This window comes from Dipodomys ordii, unplaced genomic scaffold (genome assembly GCF_000151885.1).
Source record: "Dipodomys ordii isolate 6190 unplaced genomic scaffold, Dord_2.0 Scaffold133, whole genome shotgun sequence".
NCBI lineage: Eukaryota > Metazoa > Chordata > Mammalia > Rodentia > Heteromyidae > Dipodomys > Dipodomys ordii.
Genome location: NW_012267349.1, coordinates 2,839,258 through 2,861,566, shown reverse-complemented (window position 1 = coordinate 2,861,566; position 22,309 = coordinate 2,839,258). Strand labels below are relative to the sequence as shown.

At 40.5% G+C, this 22,309-nt stretch overlaps 1 protein-coding gene across 1 annotated transcript in view; it reads left to right on the top strand.

Moving 5' to 3' along the window:
* The window catches only part of Tmem163 (transmembrane protein 163), a 228,778-nt gene that overhangs the window by 73,106 nt on the left and 133,363 nt on the right, over positions 1-22,309 (top strand). The window lies entirely within an intron of this gene.

The window sequence follows — 22,309 nt, the reverse complement described above, 5'->3', positions numbered from 1 at the left end:
CAAAATAATAAATAGATATGTAGAAAAGAAGAAAGGTAGTAGGAGAGAAATGACAGTGGTTTGTTTAACTTTTTATTTTTATTTTTTTTGGGGTCTGGTCGTGGGGCCTGAACTCTGGGCCTAGGCTCTGTCCCTCAGCTCTTCAGCTCAAGGCTAGCGCTCTACCACTTGAGCCACAGCGCCACTTCCGGCTTTTTTCTTTTTGCTTATGTGGTGCTGAGGAATCGAACCCAGGGCCTCATGCATGCAAGGCAAGCGCTCTACCACTGGGCCACCTTCCCAGCCCCTTGTTTGACTTTTTATAACTCATCTTTCTGTTTCTTTTCAAGCATAGACCATGGAGTGTTGTACTTTTTGTCAGTTTTTACTAGATGAAGAGACTCAACTCAGAGTGAACTTCGCTTACTGTTGTGCTTCTAGCAATTTCACAGCCCCAGTGGATGCAGGCTGTGAAGACAAAGGATTTACCCATCTGGAGACACAATGGTTTAAGTCCTTGGCCTATTTCTAGTGGCCCATACTTCTAATTTAATGGAAATATGTAGACTATGGGTTAAAACTGAAAAAAATAAATTGACAAGATAAATCCATCCCTAAAGTTTCACATTGAGGCCATCCTATAAGGGAATAAATAAATATGATATTTATTTGTGAGGTACCATGTAGTATGTGGTGAGATGCTGCCTCTACTTCCTTAAAAAATATGAAAAGACAAAGATTTGTTTTATGATCTAAGATGGTCTCACATGGAGAATAATTTATTTGAACTTGAAAGAGTTATTTTACTGTTTGAGGGGTATTCCGAAAATGTCAATTAGCTCCAATTAGATACAGGTAAATACAGTTCTCTTTCCTACTATATTGCTTACTAGTTCTTTACTATTGTTTACTACCTCTATAACAATTTTGATTATTTATGAGATTTTTGTACTCATGAGAGCCGGCTTTTGTTTTTCTAGTTATTATATTTCTTTTTTATTTTTTTGGTCGGTTGTGGGGCCTGAAAGCTGGGCCTGGGCGCTGTCCCTCAGCTCTTCAGCTGAAGGCTAGCACCCTACCACTTGAGTGTCAGCCCCACTTCTGGCTTTTTCTGCTTATGTGGTGCTGAGGAATCAAACCCAGGGCCTCATGCATGTAAGGAAAGCACTCCACCACTGAGCCACCTTCCCAGCCCCTAGTTATTATATTTCTAATTTCATCCTTCACTCATACTCTCAACAATGATTATAAAGTTGCTTTTTTTTTCATTTGTAGCATGCTTGTTCATCTGCTAATAGTTTGTTGTACTGTTCAGCTTAGCAGGAACTGTGCTGTCTACACTAATTCTTTGTTTAAATGAAATATAGCTGATGCCCTTCCTGACTGAAATGTGATCTACTTGCCTTCTTCTCTGGGCTGAAGTATTTATTTATTAAGTTTTCTATGGCCTCAAAGTGTAAAGGGTAAGGTGATGAGCCTAACACAGCCAGCCTACTTTGTATGACTTGAGCTATGCTTTCTCATCTGAGATTTGCCCAGTGATCTTCACCAGATTTGCTTGTTTGCCTGTTGCTATGGGTGGGCACTATGGCTTGAAGCATTTTCTGGGTTCATGTGGAAATTTCCAAGTCACTGTAGTCATTCTTGATCTTTACCAATGTCTAGAGGTACTGCAGTAATGGTTAAAATTCCCCTGCACCAATGCCATTTTGCTAGGTAGTTCTATCCATTTTCTCATCTTGCCTTTTTTCTCTAAATTGAAGTGTATTGGTGAAAATTTCTGATCTGTCGACATACACTGTCCCCCATACTTCTTTTTCATTTTTTAAATTGATGGATATACTTTTACCCGTGTACATTTTCTTCTGGGGATGGTGGTGGTTATGGTTCATTATCTGGTTAGGGGTTAGTGCAGGGGAGGGCCTTGGTCCTGGATCTTCTGTCATTCTTAACTCAGATGTGTTACAGAATAGCCTTTCCCTATTGTCTACTTTAGGGATTATTTAGGGATTGTATAATTTTGCTTTCTGATTTTGTGTTTTATGTCTCATCTTGTGGACTAGAATTTTAACCTTTGCTTAAGTATTGATTGAAGAACTGGTGCTTCCAAAAATTAGAGCTTTGTAAGTAGGGAATAAAAGTAGCAGTGATGAGAACTGAAGTCTTGGGCAGAAAACTAGTGGTATTTTTTTTTCCTTTTAAAGGAAAATTGAATTACAAATGTGCACTGTGTCTGAGAATGAAGTAAGAAATAAGGCAATTTAATATCTGACTTGTTGAATGAATGCTATTACCAACCTGACAATAAAGGAATGAACCAAAGGGACACTAATGCTTTCCTCCCCAGGAGACAGGGGAGCTATTTTTCACAAGAGCTATTTTTCTTTTATTTCCAGTCGAGGCTTGCAAAATGTCTAATCCCTAAGCTCTGGGAAGAAGTGGATGTCATTTTTTGCATCCCTGCTCTGTATTTTTGATTTTGTTTCCTATAACTGGACAAAAGAGTCCTCCATGGATGAGATTGGACAAATGCAGCACATGTGGACAGCAACTTGTTCGGGTGATATTTTCCATGAGCCCCTTGGTTAGAAGCTTCTTTTTTCATACAGAAACACCATTGGGATTAGCATCTTACAGCATCTTGAAGAGAAGCCAGAAAATGGGGATTTGGAGCTGGAGCCTCAAACCACAAATTAAAGAAACAAACCATGTCAGTGCATGAACGGTGACAGTGGGTTGATGTCGGATGGTCACACTCTCCCATCAGTCCTGATAATGAGGCCTTTGGGGCCAGTTGCTCTGAGGTTTTGCTGTCTCAGTTTCCTCCTGGCTGTTCGCTTTAGTTCTCCTCTTTCGTCACCAAAGCTGTGCTTCAGCTTCTGAAATCTAAAGTCGTCCTGGACTATGAAAACTCCACTCTGATATTACCCTTCTCCATCAGCTCCTGAGTTGGTTTTGCTCAGTGCTAACTTGGTGAATGCAGTAGTCCCAGCCTTGCTTCCATGCTCTTTGGTGTATTTCCATGGGTTGAAAAAGGATGCCTGACTATCCCTTTCCTCCACTGCTTTGGAGGGAAGCATCATTCTGGAATTACCCCCCCTTTTTTTTCTTCCCTAACACTTGAGTTCACCATATGCAGTATGGGCCTTTTCTTCATTCAAGCCCTCGTTCCCCTTGGTGAACTGTATGGCACCTATGTATTCCTGAAATGTGAGGCTTAGAGATGCTGTGAGCACTGGCTGCCCTTCCTTTCTGCTATCCTACCCTCTCTCCCCTTGTTCCTGTCCCTGTACCCTTAGGCATGAACTCAGTTCCTTCTCCTTCTATTTCTCTGGAGTCCTGAGTTCCTTTCACTCTACGTTTTTGAGACACCCCATCTCACTCAGATTCTCTTCTCTGCGCATTGCTAGGCCCTTCCAGGTGGTCTTTCTGCACTGTTTCTCCTTTAATTTTTCTTTCCTTTTCCCTTCGGACTTCCCCCCTTGACACAGATGTTTTCTTGCCTTTTCCATTCATTGAAAACTCTACAGTGCTCTTTAACCCAACATTTCTATTTCTACTCTGATTTGTCTGGCCATTAATATAGATGTATGCTCACAACAAGATGTATGCTCACAACAGTGTTTGCTGCCTTGCAGTTTGTTATAGAAAGTGGGCTCTATATAGGTAAATTCAGGTAGAATCATATAATGAATAGAACACAGGACTCATGTATTTTCTGGTATGGAAGAAACTGCACAGTACATAAATATAAAAGAGAGTAGAAGAGCACACACACACACACACACACACACACACACACATACTAGTAGTAGTAGTAGTAGATCAAACTCAGGCACTCTACTATGTGAGCTATGCCATAGCCCTGGAGCATTCTCTAGTAATCCCTGCTACTCCAGAATTTGCCTACCTTGAAGGCTGGCTGGGGGGTTAATCTCTTCTTGTTGCTAGCTCAACAATAGCAGTCTCCCTTATCCACATGGATTATGTGCTAAGATCCTGGTGGATGGCTGAAACTGGAGCTACATGACTATGCTTTTTTTTTTTTCATTGCTAGGGATTGAACCCATGCCTTTCTCATGATAGACAAGCAGTCTACTACTAATCAAGATCCCCAGACTTTTTTTTTCCGTTGTAGCTAAATACTTACCACTCTTTTAGGAGCTGTAACTTTTTCAGTTGGAGGTGCAACAGCAAATCTAACACAAGTTTCTTTGTTCCTTCTTCACAACTTCACAGATTTGTTCTTACCATAGATCTTAGCAAACTCAGCGTATTTTTCCTCTCTCATTACTAAGTCAAGAAAGCTACACGTCACAGAGGTAAGGAATCTTTTGTTTTCTGCCCAAGGGCATTTAAGTATTATGACATCATTTGCTAGCCATACAAAATTATCAATACAGGCAGGCAGCCGAAGGCAGCAAATGAAAGGTAGATGAGAATTATGCACCTGTCTTGTCATGTACCAAGTGATTTCTCAGACCTTCTACAGCATCCAAAAGGATGTTCCCCAGCCTGCAAGGAAATACTCTGTGGCACATCGGAGCTGCCAAGATCACTTCTCTTGTGTTTTGGAGCCATTATTCAGCATAATAAAAACTGCAATACTGTGACAGTCATAACCAAGAGGACTCCTAAGTGACTAATGTGTGGGTAGAATATACAGCATGGATACACTAGAACAGGGATGATTCATGTTCTTGATTCACTCCCACACAGTGGAACATCAATGACCTCACTACTATCCTACCACTGAGGACAGTGTGCTGTTTCAAACTTATGAATTGTTTATTCCTGACATTTTCCATGTCATATTTTTGGACTATAGTTGATCATGGGCAACTGGAAATGAAGAGTGAATGTACAGATTAAGAAGGACTATTAGCTGGGCACTGAGGGCTCATACCTATAATCCTAGCTACTCAGGAGATTGAGATAGGAGGATTGCAGTTCAAAGCCAGCCCAGGCAGCAAAGTCCATGAGACTCTTATCTCCAATTAATCTCCAGAAAACTAGAAGTGGAGCTGTGACTCAAAGTGGTAGAGTACTAACCTTGAGCACAAAAGCTCAGTAACAGTGCCCAGGCTCTGCGTTCAAGCCCTATAACCCAACAAAAAACAAGAAAAAAAGACTACTGTAATCACACTCTTCTCTTGAGAGCTGTTTCCCTCTTATCAGCCTTTCCATCTTTATCTCTTCCTACATGAGACTTTTTTTTTTTTTAACAGCTCTCGTCTCCCAGGCTAAAGACTTCACTGGCTGGCTGCTAAGACCAGAGTCATTCATCTTTGTAGCTCTTCTATTACAGTGAAAGGATTCCTTAAGATTTTAACAGTGTTCAGTGTGTTCTCAGGTCCCTCTAAGTATGGTCTTAGCTATCAGTCCAGTGACCTTACATTTTGTCTTTCTGAGATACTTCAAATGATGACTCAACTGATCAATGTTGGGAAACAGGCAAGGATGGATTATTGTTTCCTAAGCGAAGACAGTAGGAGGCATTTGAAGAGGCAGGTGAGAGGCTTGGGGGTGTGATGGATAAAGCCAAGGGATGGAAGAGCCCTTTAGTGAGCTTTTGCCTACTATTTCTATAGCTTACATATCATTTCCCATGGGGACTTCCCATATTTTCTAGCCAGACTCTTCATCTTTCTTTCCCTCCCACGCCCCTTCAATGTAACAAAACATTATCACGCAAGTGAAGCAACTTGAGAGTTTTCTGGCTGGAATCTTTTACTATTTGGTCTGTCTGTGTCAATGTTGAATATCTCTTATCGCCATGACCCTTTCCTGTGAGCTTAGCAGCTATTCTAGGGTTGGAGAATGAAGAACAGTGGCCTTATCAGGCCCATCACTGCTTGTTTCTGTGAATAGTCTCACTGGGACATGGCCACACCCACTCACGAAGGATGGACTTGCGTAGTTTCAGCAAAGACTGTGGTCCTCAGGGCCTGAACTATTTACTGTCTTCTTAAACATTCAGAAAACATGTGGCTCATCCTATTTTCTTCTAGTTGGTTGGCTTTTTATGGTGCTCATATCATGAGACATGTCCACTTTATGTGCCCACACAGCTGTGTGTGTGTGTTCCTATCTTCTCAGTGCTTCCTTCACCTAGCTTTCAGTGCATATCATACCATCCCCAAGACGCTATTCATTCTTCCCCTAATGAGGCTGGTGTGGAAGGGAGCAGGTGTTGAGCAGGCGGGACCGTTATTGGGACCAGTTAATGTTGGTGAAGTGCTTTACCTATTTAACTTCCCAGCAGCTTGCATGTAGAGAACTGTCCTATCCTCATTGTATTGAGGGAATGAGGCAAAGAGCAGGGTTGTAACTTGCTGCCAAAGTCTGGAATAAAACAAGGTCTTCCTGATTCCGGAAAGCAGTCTCCTACCTCCTGTGTTGCAATAATCTACTGTCACAAGCCAGCCCAGCCTCCACAGCCTTAGAGACTTGTACATGCCATGTCTTTTGGGGCTTTTGTCTGTTATGTGTGACTCTCTGCTTTCCACCTAGGGAGTTACAAGTTGCCTTCATGGCTGCTTTTTATCTTCTTAGTTTGCTCAATTCAGGGTCTCACCATTGCTAGGCAGGTACTTTACCACTTGCAGCTGGTTTTGTTCTATGAGGACCTTACTTTTCTCTGTGACCAGTCTGGACCATGATTTTTTAATCTATATGTGCTTTGACACTTGAGATACACCTCTACTGCTGGCTTTTTTGGTGATCAATCAGAAATAAGAGTCTCTTGGCTTTCTCTACCTGAGCTGGTTTTCAACCAAGATCCTCAAACCTCAACTGTCTAAGTAGCTAGGGTTACGGGTGTGAGCTTCCTGCACCCAGCAGGAAAATGTTTTATAGAGTTCATGTTTCTAGACATTACAATCTAAGATCAGGTGACCCTCTTCTTTGGTACTGTATGGCATGATGTGTGGTGAACAAATTTTATATTGTGCATCAGAAGGAGGGAGGGAGGAAAGGAAAGAGGGGAAGAAAAAGAAGAGAAAGAAGAAGGAGGAGAAGGAAGAAGAGTAGAGGGAAGAGGAAGAGGATGATGGTGAGAAGACAGGGGTCCCATCATCTTCAAGGGCATATAGATTGACTACTAGGCCTTACCTCCTAAAGGTCTGCAGTACCTCCCAGTAGTGACATCCTTGGTTCCAAATCTTTAACATGTGGCCATATTCAAATCATAGTAATACCAGCCTCTGGCATTTTGTTATAGCACAGTACTAGATTAAAATGCCTATAGAATTATTTTTATAACCTATGCAGCAGTGACACTCAAAAGATAGTAGGTTGGAAATAATCTGTATAACTTGGGAAGATTGGTGAGGGGAAGAAAAGAGGGAGAAAAATGAGGGAGAGAGTAACAAGTTAGACAAGAAAGGTAATCAATACCTGACTTAATGTAATTGTAACCCCTCTGTTTATCACCTTGACAATAAAATTGTTATTATAAAGGTGATAAACAGAGGGGTTACAGTTACATAAGCTAGGTAAAGTCAGGTAACATTTTATTTTGACAGTGTTACCCTAAAATACCTTTTTAAGAGTCACTAATGGCATTCCTTCTCTTATTTATTTCATGCAGTTATGGTGAATAATTCTCATTATGTCACTTATTTGCTAGCAAATTAATGGTTCCTTCTTGACTAATCACATCGAAACCCAATGTCTAGGCAAGCATGCAGAGCCTGCCGGCATCATTGCTTACTCTATCCTAAGTTCCTGGCAATGAGACACTCCTGAGGTCCTAATGAGTGTTCTGTGTTTCCCAGGATGTTAACATCTTTATAGAATGCATTTTCCATCCTATGGAGCCCATTTCAGTAGCTCTTTCCTCTGATTTCTAAGCTAATGAGAAATTTCTCCCTTGTGAGCTACCTCATTACTTTGTTAGTGCTTTTCTTATGGAACTTTGGTGTTTACCTGTACTGTAGCCACTGGTGAATTGGTCTCCCTTGTGCTCATTGCACTGTGAATACCCTGAGGCAGGAATGCCTCAGCTCAACCCATGGTTCCGATGCCTGGGAAAGGCTTCATGAGTATTTGCTGAATTATTCTGAAAGGGATTATAAGAGATAAGTCATATGATTGCCCATGAAACCAACAGGCTTCTCATTCTGGCATCCCTAATACGCTATTGATTAAGTGATGCTAAGTTCTTCAGTATGCTTCAATAGCATTTAAGTTAGGTAAGTTGATTTCAACTAGCATCCCAACAGCTCAGTGTGATGGAACTGCAAGAACCCAGGCACAGTTCCAATGGCATGAGACACCCTGTTCTGCCATAACTCAACTCCCAAAGCTAGCACTGAACTGCTTCGGAAAATTGTGTGGGAAATTTGTCTTTCTAGGTAGATCAATACCCGTGAGGGGTACTGACATTGTGCTTCTGCCCCTGGTGGGGATATTTGGCAATGTCTGGAGACAGTTTTGGTAGTCTGTTTGAGGAAGGGGTTTCAAACTAAGCTGGGAATACTGCTAAATATTTTCATTTCATGGACAACTTCCACAACACATGATTATCTAATTCAAAATGTTATGAACGTGAAGTTGTGGGTCTATCAGGTACAGCATGATGTAACTTAAAATGTTAATTTTAGTTAATTGAATGAACTATTTTAAACTTGATACTTTAACTTTTAGTTTAGCTTAATAGGAAATTTACTTTTTATCTAAGATGTGTCCTCAGGTTGATGGATTGATTTTTTTTCCAATTTAAAGAGCCAGATGTGGTGTAGTAGTGAATTATCTATAATCTCACCACTAGAGAAACTGAGGCAAGAGGATCATGAATTTAAGGCTGACTTGGGCTACAAATTGAGACCCTTACTCAATAAAAAGGAAACAAAATGTAGCAAGCCAAAACAAAGCTGGCGAAGTATCCCCTGCTATTTGGGAGACAAAGATCCAGTGGATTGTGGTTAGAGGCCAGCCCAGGAACATAGTTATGGAGACTGTCTTAACTACTAGGTGTGGTATTTGCTTGTTATTCCAGCTATGCAGGAGACATAAATAGGAGGACTGAGGTCCAGGCCAAACTCTGGTCAAAACAAACAGACAAGAGGCTCTATCTGAAAAATAACTAAAGCCAAAGGAGATGGAGGTGTGGTTCAAGTGGTAAAGCCCCTTCCTACTGTTCAAACCACAGTACTAACAAAAGCAAACAAATCAACCTCTAAAAAAACCCCAAAGCTTTTTATTTTATTATTGTGTATGTAACTGGACATAATTAATACTATCATGGAGACTTTAACTGCATATAATTTAGAATCATATCCATCTTGGTCTTACTGGATGAGTACTTTTCCAGGTTTTTATTTCCAGGTTCTTATTTTTTACAACACGTAAAGAATTTGTAGGGAAGCAGGTGAGAAGTGGAAACCATGTGTATTTGGGATGATTGTTGGCTTTAACTAAACAGTGAAACTTTTTTCCCACGTGGTCACCCAAGTACCACAACTTCAGTGTGTTTGTGGAAGTTCCTGCTACTTCTTGAGCAACAGCCTGGGCAGCCTGAAGGTAGGAAGGAATATCTGTTATTTTGTGGGATGAGTAAACATTCCCAGTACTTTATAGTTTGGAGAGTTTGTCTTATTGAAAGCACAGAGCTGAAAAGTTAAGTTGGGGTGGACCACAACATGAGTCAAAGTCCTCAGAACAGATTCTGTGACAGGAGCAGCACTTGTTTCTGCAGGATGTAATAAAGGCAGTTTGGATCTCTTACCAACAGCAGGTGCCAAGGGTTACCTTTTCTCTTAGAATAGGAAGAAACTTGGGAAAACAGACATTTACTCCTGATTCTCCCTTCATTTAGGCAAGCCTTGGAAAGCTACCAAGGAATGAGAGAGAAGGTAATTTAATTTATAGAGAATTGTCCTTTGGGAATGATCTTAGAACTGCTTTCTAGGAATTTAGTATGTGGTTGGCATAGTGATTAACACATACATAAAAATTCCTGAAAATATATTGGAAGAGTGAAAAGTTTACTAATTAGAGTTGTTAGGTGATTGGCATTTACATCCATAGATAATACAGGTCATTAAATGATAGTAACCAAGCTCCCAGACTCCCTGATAGGATTCCAACAGTGTTTTCTTCTGCTGGTTCATGCATTACAGCTGACCTGGAGCTGAAGGTGACAGAAAACCTAAGTATAGCCACATAGTCAAATGGGAGGTTCATTCTCTGAATCCAGAGAGAGGTAGTCCATAATTCTTTCAGGGACTCAGGCTCTCCCTCTTTAGCTTCTCTATTCTTAGTCATGGATGAATTTCATTCTCATTCATATGGGATCATCCTAGTTGCCTGGAGGAAAGGAGAGAGAAGGTTAAGTACAAAAAGTCATCCATCATCATCTGATATCTTGTTGGTCAGCCTGGGGGCTCACATGACCATCCTTTAGCTGCAAAGGAATCTGGGAATCAGGTGGCCATAATGGGCCACCACTCTAGTGCTGTCAGATTTGAAAGTCTAATGGCAAGGAATAAGGGGGAATGGATCTGTGAAGGCAAGAAAAGTGTCTGTGCTTACTACTTTTGTCTTTTACCCAGCATTCTCAGGGATCGTAAACTCATTGCTTTGTTGGCTTATGAGAGGGGGCTCAGAAAAAAATACAATTGCTCTAGTAAAGTTATGTTTCCTTGTTCATTTTCCCTTTGACTGGCTAGGTTTTAAGCTACTGTTCTGGATTATGATTTTTTTGGGGGGGTCAGTTGTGGGGCTTGAACTCTAGGCCTGGCACTGTACCTGAGCTTTTCAGCTCAAGATGAGCACTCTACCACAGTGCCTCTTCCAGTTTTCTGGTATTTAATTGAAGAGTCTCATGGTCTTTCCTGCCCAGGCTGGCTTTGAACTGTGATCCTCAGATCTCAGTCTCCTGAGTAGCTAGGATTGCATACATGAGCCACTGGTGCCTGGCTTAGATTATGATTTCTTAATTGTTACCAGAAAGATATTAAAACCACCATTTGGAGCTGGGCGCTGATGGCTATCAGGAGGCTGAGATCTGAAGATTGCTGTCCAAAGCCAGACCAGGCAGGATAGTCTATGAGACTCTTATGTCTAATTAACTACCAGAAAACTGTAAGTGTTGCTGTGGCTCAAGTGGTAGAGTGCTCACCTTGAGCTGAATTACTGAGGGACAGTGGCCAGGCTCAGAGTTAAAGCCCCACGACGGACAAAAACAAACACCACCCCCCGATTTGGTATACCAAGCATCATTGTAGTACACACAAGTTAATCATGCCTAATTTGAAAAATCTGAAATCTGGAAACTTTTGCATACCAACATGATGCCAGAGGTAGAAAATTCCATGTCATGAAACCTTGTTTCACCCACACAATTATTAAAATTGTTATAAAATTGCCCTTTAAATCTATATCTATTTCATGTTTAGACTTGGGTCTCACTCCTAAAATAACTCATTATATATGCAAGTAATCCAAAATTAAAAACAAAATGCAAAACATTGCTGGCCCAATCTGTATTTTATTTCCCTGCTAGGATTAAGATGTTCCCTTCCTACTCTAGGGTATATATTTAGCTAAAAATTATTGTTGTTGCACCAAGCAAGGTTTACTTGTTCATTTGGGGACACAAGCTCTTGTGTACTTCAGTCGGCTGAGTGTCTAGAGAGATGTTCTGTGATCCAGTCTTTTGCCTGTGTTTCTGGAAATTTCTGTTCTGTAATGGGTGGGGTATGGTGGCATATTTGAGGGAAATGGTGGCCACTCAGGCATTGGCTCTAGAGCTGCATGCTTCCTCTTGGGGTGATGAGCACACAAACCTACCCATGCTGTATTGTCCTTTACCATTTGCTCTGAGTACAAAAGGTTTACTGGCAACATCACAGGAAGTTACAGGAAGGTACAAGTTGGGTTACTCTTTGACCTTTCACAATTTCTTGGGGCTATCAGATTATGATGCTCCTTAGATGTATTTTGCCGGCCTCTTTGGAGTCTTCATTTCCCTTTTTATTATAAAATTGTTTCCAATCCTTGGAGAGAATATAAACTGGCTTTAACCATTTGCTTCTGGGTTCTCATTGTACTGGGTTACTGATTTTCTTTTGCAAGCCCATTTTCCTTTTTCTCAAGTGTTTGGTGCTTAGCTGAGTGATGTTGTCAAAATGCTTTTCTTCCATCAATAGCATAGGCTGCTTTGCTCAGGGTTGTTTGTGTTTTTGGTTGGTTTTTATTTAATCCTCTCAGCCCCCAATTAGTGGCAAGAACTCCCCCCCTCCCCTCACACTAAATCAGTTTCAAAAGCCCCTTCTAGAGATGTCACAGCACTGAAGAGACTGGTGCCTACTTTACAGGCTGAAGGTGGTGTGCCTTCTGACACAGTGTTGCCATGGTGATGGTGAAGGATAACTAAGCCTAGGGGGAGGGAGGCTGTCAGATCCCTGGGCAGCCCCTTGGAAACGTCTTATTTCTTACCACACTCATGGGATTGGCATTTTCTTTCCAAGAATACAGGGCATGCCTGCTGGAGACAGCTCTGTTGGCTGTACCTGAATCTGGACAGTTTGTTCTTCTCTCTCTTTCCCTACAGACCTACTGTTCTTGCTCTTCTCCTTCTCTGACTCCCTGCACATTGCTGTGTTGAAGATGAGGGGCTTAGTAAACGACCTTCAGATACATGAAGACATCAATGGTTCAGAGATGCTGGAAATAAAAGCATTATTTATGCAAAGTTGTCTAGTTTCTCTAGAAAATAAGCTTCTTTTCTTTCCCTCCTCCCTCCCTTCTTTCCTTTCTTCTTTTCAGTACTAGGTCTTGCACTCAAGGCCTTGAGCTCTTACTTGGCTTATTTGCTCAAGGATGGCACTCTACCTACCACTTGAGCCACACTCTGGTCAGCACTTTGATTGGAGATGGAATCTTGAGGACTTTTCTGTTCAGGCTGGCTTAGAACCACAATCCACCAAGTTTCAGCCTTCTGAGTAGCTAGTTTGACAGTTGTGAGCCACTGGTGCCTAGATGACCTACAACTTTAAATAGGCTATTTATGTAGAAACAGAATTGATGATTTCTTCTATTCCTTCAGTGTCTATCACATCCTAGAAACTTACGATGGGTTGTCCATCAATCTTCAGGGTAGTTCTCAAAGTTGTATTATTATTTCCATTTTGTAGATGAGAAAAAAAGAGGACCAGGATCGTTGAATAACTTACTTAAAACTATACAACTTTTAAGGGACAGGAGTTAAATCCCAAATGTTACTTAAACCAGCATTGTATACAAGCCTGACATTGTAAGCATGATACAAGAATATTGTACAAATGAATTTAATTGCTACTGGGAGGTCCTCAATAGATGCTGACATTGATGTATAAGTCAGCATGTTCTTTAATTAGAAAAGCATTTGCTTACATGTAGCTACTCCCTTTATTCAAAGGTCTGTCTGCAGCACTTGTTAACACTGGCCACTTTGTCTATCATCCTTTTGTCAAAAACCACAGATGGAAACCTGACCCCAATCCTTTTGGAATTGTAAATTTTGAATTCTTTTCTTTGTTTTTAATTTTTTTGGTTGTGTGGGGATTTGAACTCAAGACCTCATGCTTGTCAGAAAATGTCTCTATCATTTGAGCCATACCTCAGTCCTTGGTGTTTTCTTTATTAAGAAAGCTGCACTGCTGGCTAAAATTCATGCACCTAACTCCAATGAATTATACGAATGGACTTTTTTTTTGGAGAATCTGATAGAGTGTGTTGAAAGTGATTCAGAAAAGTAAATATGTTAAAATGACCTGCAGTTTGAACAGAGATTGATGAAGAAGGATTCATGTAATCAGAAATACAGTGAAGTGAAAATTGGAAATGCAAAAATAAAACAGAATAGTACAAGAGTTGATCAGTGACAGAAAATAGGGAGATCCAAAGCAGCCCCAGAATGTATCTATAGAAACGGAATAAGTTAAATCTCTTAATTCATAACAGTTATTGTATCATTAATACATGCTTATTATGTAGGAAATTGAAGTTCAAAGTAAAAGCTAACATCTTCTCTTTCCATAACTTCACCCAAGAAGAAACTTATTAAGTTGTTTAGAGGCAGTATCTATATTAAGAATTCTGGCTCTGGTATAAGACAGAGTGTGTGAAAAAATTTCGTTCACGGTGGGACAGACATGTATGCTTTCTATGGCTGCTTGAGGCTAGTGTTCCTATATGGATAATATTGTATGGCCCCTACCAAATGACATAAATGGCACTTACCAAATGACACAAATAGCCTTTGGTGCAAAAACAAAGTTCGGGTGAGAAAACAAAACTGGACGGTCCAAGTCCTTAGGCATTAAAACCAATTATGGCAGAATATTTATTTTCTAATTATGATCATTTTTTAAAAAAAGTATGAAGATGTAGCAGTTTAGTCCCAAGAATTAAGTAATGCATTTGGAAGTTGTGAAGCCACACCTTGAGTCACACTTTCAATCCTATTTGTCTTAGTTATGTTTTTGAGTTTATTTTATTGTAAAGATGCTGTACAGATGGGTTACAGTTACACGAGTAAGGTAATGAGTACATTTCTTGTCAAGCATTGTTACCCCCTCTTTTGTTTTTCTCCTATTATCCCTTCCCTTCTCCACCTCTCCCATTCCCCCCCACCCCCAGTTGTAAAGTTTATTTCCAAGATAGTGTCTTGTGAGTATCATTGTTGCAATGGGTCATCCTGTGTCTTTGTTTCAGCATTTTGTTATTCCTCATCCCCTCCCCAAATTAGATAAATGTGTATACAAGACGCAAGGTACCAAAATCAAATAAAGGGGTATTTGCCTTGGTTGTTTTTGAGATAGAGTCTCACATTTTTTTCCCAGACTGGCCTGAATTGTGTTCCTTATATTATACTTCCTACATAGGTGGGATAGTAGGCTAACTGGCTTAGTTTTTGTGGTTGGGAGGAGCCTCTTACTTTTATTGCCTAGATATTCTCAAACTTGATCTTCCTAACTTTACCTCCCAAGTAGCTGGAATTAGAGCTGTGAGCCATTGTGCCCTGTTGAAAAGTTTAACTATCTTCAAGGTATTTCAAATGCTCAGAAGATAATTTCTTCTTCTTCCTCCCCCTCTTCCTCTTCCTCCTTCTCCTCTTTCGCATTCTTTTCCTCCTTTTCCTTTTCTTCTTCCTCTCTTCCTCCATTTTGGTTTCATAGTTGTACAAAGCAGTTTCATTTCTAGAAGGCAGGTTATGAGTGTATGTGTTTTGATCAATGTCACTCTTTCTATCATTCTCCCTCATATTTTCCCCATCCTATCTCTATTCACAAGAGAATAATTTCAGAGGGAGAAATATTGATGACTAGTAAATATTATATATAGATTATAGCATTATTGGAAGGTAAAGAAATGCAAATTTAAATACTTACATGTTTCCTTTCAAATGGGCAATGATTGAAGAAAACTATAATTTTCTATGCTGGTTACAGTGGTGTGAAAGAGCAGTCTTTCTTTATTTTTTTCTTCGGTTGGTCGTGCAGCCTGAACCCTGGGCCTGGGCACTATCCCCCAGCTCTTCAGCTCAAGGCTAGTGCTCTACCACTTGAGCCACAGCGCCAACTTCTGGCTTTTTCTGCTTATGTGGTGCTGAGGAATCGACCTAGGGTCTCATGCATGCAAGGCAAGCACTCCACCACTGAGCCACCTTCCCAACTCCTGAAGTGGGCAGTCTTATCAGGTGCATTGAGCATGTAAATAAGCCTTACACATACTCAGATCCTTAGATCTGAAAATAACTCCAGGAATGCTTAAATACATGGCATAGTATCTATTGTGTCATTATTGATAATAGCAAAAATTTTAGAAACAACATAACAGGAACAACAGGAGAATGCTTGATTTGCCCTTAAGATGAAGAATACATTAAAAGAATTCCTAACAATTCCTAAAGAATGCTTTATGACTAGGTTTGATATGATCAGTATAATGGCTCTCTTCGACCCCAGAACTTGTGAATGTGTTAACTTGCATGGCAAAAGGCATCAAAGATGTGATCAAGTTAAGGTTGAGAGAGGAAGATTATCCTAGGTTATTCAATGGGTCCAAAGTAGTCATAGTTCTTTCTAAGAGGGAGGGAGAAAGGCCAAGGCCAGAGAACAGGCCATGAGCCAAGGAATGTGAGCACATTTAGTGGCTTGAAAAGGCAGGGAGACAGCTCTCCCTAAAGCTCCCAGTGGATCGTGGCCTTGCCAACACTCTGATTTTTGTCCAGTGAGATTAATTATAGACTTGACCTCTAGAACTCGAAAACAATAACTCTGTGTGGCGTAATTTGTTACACAGAAGGAAAGCTCACATATTGTAGGGAGTTGGGGAGACAGGATGTCATCACAGTGAGGTAACAGTGGGGGTGGGCTGCTGTCTTGCAACAGACTCTGATCAGCTGTTAACTTCCTGCTGAAAGTGCTGAGCTGGAAGATTAGAAAAGCTGTTGTATAATTTTTCTATGTTGGCCCCTTTTCTACCTTTGGTGTAACTGGTCAGGAGTAATAGGTACTGTAGTTGCTTTTTTTTTTGGGTCCGGTCGTGGGGCCTGAACTCTGGGCCTGGGCGCTGTCCCTCAGCTCTTCAGCTCAAGGCTAACACTCTACCACTTGAGCCACAGCGCCACTTCCGGCTTTTTGCTTATGTGGTGCTGAGGAATCGAACCCAGGGCCTCATGCATGCAAGGCAAATGCTCTACCACTGAGCCACCTTCCCAGCTCCTGTAGTTGCTTTTTAATAGACAATAGCTACCATTTAGGATCTATTTGGATTCTGATCTATGCTTAGCATCATGAAGGCCACAGCTCATGTAAAGGAAAAGCAAGCTTCACTACCCAGAGATATCTCTTTTCAACCTCTTGATCCTCCCAATGTCCACTTCGCTATGGGTCTCCTGACCCTAACTCAGGACCATATGTGACCCATGGTTGAAAATCTCATCATGGAGCTTTTAAGAAATGGCTCTATATAGCTCTAGGGAGAAATGAGACAGGCAACTGACTCTGGGTGTTGGGAGTGAAGGTGATTTTTATTTTCTTGGCCATTTCTCTTTCATTTAATCTAATTTGGCATTGAATATGTATTGCACTGCATTTTTAAAATATAATTTTGTTTTATTATTAAGGTACAGAGGGGTTACCATTTCATAAGTCAGTAATGAGTACATTTCCTTTTTTGGGCAATGTTACCTCTTCCTTCATTTTCCTCCCAGTTTGCAATGCATTTTTTTAAAAGAAAGATGTGCAGAGTACCAGTATTTCACACCTGTAAACCTAGCTTCTCAAGAGGTTGAGATCTGAGGATCATGGTTCAAAGCCAGCCCTGGTGGGAAGAATCCATGAATTCTTATCTCCAGTAAACTATAAAAAAGCCAAAAGTAGAACTGTGGCTCAGGTAGTAGAGCACTAGCCTTAAGCAAAAGAAGTTCAGGGGCAGAGCCTCGGCCCTGAGGTTAAGCCCTAGGGTGCCCTCCCCTCCCCAACAGCAATTAAATTTTTTTTGATGAAATGCTTGATCCTTCTTCATTTGTAACTTTACTGTCTAATTATAGCTTTGAGTATCAGCAAAATATGAGTATTTAAGACCTGCCTTTTTATGTGAGCCTCAAATTATAGAGAAGAAGGAATAGGGCCCTGGAATTCCTATTTCCGGTCAATCATGATAACTACATCTAGAGCAGGAAATGTCTGCCATCTTCAACCAGTTACTTCCTTGCTTTAATAGCTTGATGGTGGTTGAGAGACTGTAGGCATAGGATAGATGTGGTTCCTATGGTTTTACTGGTAGGAACATGTTATCTTGACTAGTGGTTGTTCTCCCTGGGCTTAGGTGGTTTTCTCTGTTGGAAAAGAGTATGTAGAACAATGCAAAGAGCACTAACCTCAAAGTTGGTCGGTTCAAATTCTTGCTATTAGGCTGTAGCTAACTGAACTTTATAAAACTTGCTTCACCTCTTTGGATCCCTGATGCCCATACCTCTTTTAATTATAAAACAAGGGAATTTAGACATTGTAAACTTTCTAGAGCTTTTTACAGTTAACATTCTAGAATTCTTTTTTTATATGTTTTTTATTGTGAAAATACTGTACAGAGGGGTTACAGTTACATGAGCAAGGTAATGAGTGCATTTCTTATCCAGCATTGTTGCCTCCTTCTTTGTTTTTCCCCTACCATCCCTTTTCTCCCCACAACTACACCCTGTCCCCTCTCCCCCACCACCTAAATTATAAAAGCATTCTAGAATTCTTAATTGAATGTAGTCTCTGTTGTGAGTCCAAGATGGCAAAGTAGAAGGAAGATGTGACTGATTTGAGTATAATGTTGGTAGTCTTTGTGTCTACTACAGCTACATTGTTGTGTTTGAAACACATACACTGGTGAAGCCAGCGTTGATGAGAAAACGCAGATCTTGCCTGTTTCTATTTTCTTTTGCTTCTGTTCTTTCCACTGCCATCAGAAATTCTGAGAATAGAGAGGTCAAAATAGATGGAAGGGAGCAGTTGGTGCTATCCACTGAAAACCCTTTGGACTGATGTGGTTGGAGCAAAGGTTAGAGAATCTTATTCATTGTGTGTTTTTAATTCTCTTGCTTTTGTGTTTTCTTTTCTTGCTTTCTTCTAATGGTGAGAGAGATTGTTAGTTAATCCTTAGCATATGCATTCAACTAAAAACTCCCAAAGGCTGTGATCCTGTACTATTGAACAACAGCATCCCGTTCAGCAAATTGGCTGCTAGTTTCTGAGGATTTGACAAACTGGCTTTATACAGTGAAACTCAGCATCACTCTAATTTCAGTGGACCTCTCTGCGTAGCATTTGCAGTTTTCCTCTCATAATACTTGTCTTTGCGAGTTAAATTGGTGGGATTCAGGGAAACCAGTCATTTGGCCCAGAACAGCATGTGCAAACCACATACTCTTGCCATGTTTTGTGCATTGAGGCCGAATGCTTTGGTCCACAGAGTGTTAGTGATCCAAACGTATAGCCTTGGCTATAATTCAGCAAAAGGGTATTCTTGGCATATTTCATTGCTGCAATTAGCATCCTCCCTGTATGAAAGGAAAGACATTAGTCCCTACTGTGGAGCCTGATACAGGCACTATGGGGATGAGAAACAAACGTATTTTCTGTATCTATCCAAGCCAAGATTTTCATTGAGAGATATGTTATATATCATGCAATTTATAAAGTTGGACATCCAGTTGTAAAGCATTATTATCACCTCCAAAGTTCCCCGATACCTGTTTGTATTCATTCCTGCTCTTAACCCCAAGTAACTACAGATCTGAATTCTAGTTTGTCCCTCCCTCCCTCCCTCTCTCCTTCCTTCCCTTCCTTCCTTCCTTCCCTTCCTTTCTTCCTTCCTTCCTTCCTTCCTTCCTTCCTTCCTTCCTTCCTTCCTTCCTTCCTTCCTTCCTTCCTTCCTCCTTCCTTCCTTCCTTCCTTCCTTCCCTTCCTTTCTTCCTTCCTTCCTTCCTTCCTTCCTTCCTTCCTTCCTTCCTTCCTTCCTTCCTTCCTTCCTTCCTTCCTTCCTTCCTTCCTCCTTCCTTCCTTCCTTCCTTCTGTTCATACTGGGGCTTAAACTCAGGGCCTTGTGCTCTTACTTGGTGTTTTTGCTTAAGGCTGGCCCTCCCCCACTGAAGCCGCACCCTCACTTTGGGGCTGGTTACTTGGAAAGAAGAATCTCGTGAACTTTTCTGCCAGGGCTGGCTTTGAACGACGATCCTCAGATCTCAGCCTCTTGAATAGCTAGGATTACAGGTGTAAGCCACCAACACCTAGCCAAGTGGTGAGCCTTAGTATTTAATCTTTTAAGAGGCTGTCAAACTGATTTACTATTTTGCATTTCCACTAATTGTGCATGAATATTCCAATTTGCTACATCTTATGCCAGCATTTGTTATTATATCTGTATCTGTAACAAACCTCTAAATATTGTGCTTGTATAATATTAAACTATTCAAGGAAAGGAAAGAATGATAAATGGGAAATATGTATTCATTTTTCTTTGCCTTTTGCTCTGATGACTGTTTCTAGTGCTCATTATTTCTTGCTGCTCATTTATACCACCATATGGAGTTCATCTCCTTTCAGCTTTCCTTAGTGTTTCTTATGAGACAGGACTATACTTACCTATAGATTCTTTCAGTCTTCATTTGGCTGGGGATATCTCTGTTTTGCTTTCATCTTAAACAAAACAGCATTTTACTTGGAAGGAATGATAAATTCACACAAAGTGGCAGCAAATATACAGGGAAGCCTCTTGCACCTGTAGGCCTGTCTCCCCCCCCCCCCCCCGCCGCATCAATGTATTTATAAGTATAGTACAATACTGAAATCAGGTGATAATAGGAAAATCCTCAGCACACATTTAGAGTTATCTGACTCTACATCTCTTATTTATACATATGTGTGCTTGTGTGGGTCAGTGTTAGTCTTTTGTTATCTTCTGTTTGGATTGCTTGTTTTGTTAATTTTGAGTTTAGATGGTGCCTCATACGTTCTAAATGCAAGAGCCTTCTCAAGTGTATAATTTGTGTTTTACTTTCTTTCTACTAATGTGTAACTGGCTTGTCATCCTTTTAACAAAATTTTATGCAGCAATCATTTTTAATTTTGGTGAGATTCATTTTATTGATCTTTTATTCAGCTTGCTTTCATTCTCAAGCCTTCTTATCCTTGGCATAGATCCTGAGTGTTTTGCTTTTTCTTCTCCACCCCCCCAAAGTATTATAGTTTTATACTTTAAAGTCCATGATCCATTTTGATTTAAATTTTGCATAAAATGGTTCTCTGTCTTGTCTCTTTTGTCCACAATATTACAATCTTTCTACCACTACATTTAAAAAAGATTATCTCTTCTTTGTTGAATTGCTTTTGCATTTTTCTCAGGAATAATTGGGGTTAGAGTTAACAAAGAATCCTTACTGGAATTTTGACCAGAAGTGAGTTAAATCTATGTTGGAAATTGGCATCTTTATTAAGTCTAAACAAGGAGCATACGTCTCTTTCATTTTTATTAGCTTCTTTTGGATTTCCTTATCAGTACTTTGTGCTTTGTTTTGCCTCTAGAGCTTGTGAATGTTTTGATAGTTTTATGTCTAGTTACTACATATCCTTTAGAGTATTTGTAAATGTTAGTTCTTTTTTATTTAGCTTCTAGTTGTTTGTGGTTACTTGCCTTCATATTTTTCGTGTGTGTGTGTGTGTGTGTGTGTGTGTGTGTGTGTGTGTGTGTGTGTTGATTTTGTGAATGTTGTTTCACAGTGTTCAGGGCCTGAACACTGTCCCTGAGCTTTTGTGCTCAAGGCTAGCACTCTATCACTAGGCCCACAGATCTACTTCTGGCTCTTTGGTGGTTAAATGGAGATAAGAATCTCACAGGATTATAGGTGTGGGCCACCAGTGCCCAGTTTACTTTTCAAATTTACTTTTCAAATAAGGATTTATGTGCTTGCCCAGTGCCTGCTTTGAATAATGATAGTTCTGACTTCCACACAGCAGGGATTATAGACATGTGCCATCACACACAATTTTAATTGTGTGTGTGTGTGTGTGTGTGTGTGTCTCTGTCTATCTGTCCTGGAGTTTGAACACAGGGCTTGAGTACTGTCCCTGAGTTTTTTCCCTCAAGGTTAGCACTCTACCACTTGAGCCACAGCTCTACTTCTAGATTAATTGGAAATAAAAGTGAGGATTTCCCTGCTTCAGCTGGCTTCAAACCATGGATCCTCAGATGTCAGTCTCCTGAGTAGCTAGGATTATAGGTGTGAGCCACCAGCATCTGGCTACAGTTGGCTTTTTGAGGTATGGTTTCAATGACTTTTTTTTGGTGGGGGGACAGTCAGGGCTGGCTTCAAACTGCTATTCTCCTATTCCATATTGTTGGGATTATATACATGCATGACCACACCTAGCCCAAGACCAGATTTTTAAACTAATATTATGAGATAGATCTAGAGTATAATGAGGCAACTTCTTCCCAGGAGTTGTTGCTGCTGCTGATTTGTTTTCGCTGCTGTTTCTTTTATAGTGACCTTGTAGGACTAATTCTGGAATGCCTGTATTTCCTGTAGTGTCTGATCATGGAAGACTCTGCTCAGTCATCTCATTTGTCGGCGATTTCCATTTCAACAGCTGAAAGCAGGACTTTTTTTACTTTCCTGAAAGGGACATTTCTAAGTCAGCTCAGATGATGACCATGTCTTTCAAACAAGCTTTTTCAAGTGCTGTGAGACAGGTCAAATAGTGACAGTACTTTGGAGATGGAGCTTTTTATAGAGTTCCAAACCTCATTTGCCTTTTGATGACTGCAGCTGTTGTTTTTTACCCTCCCT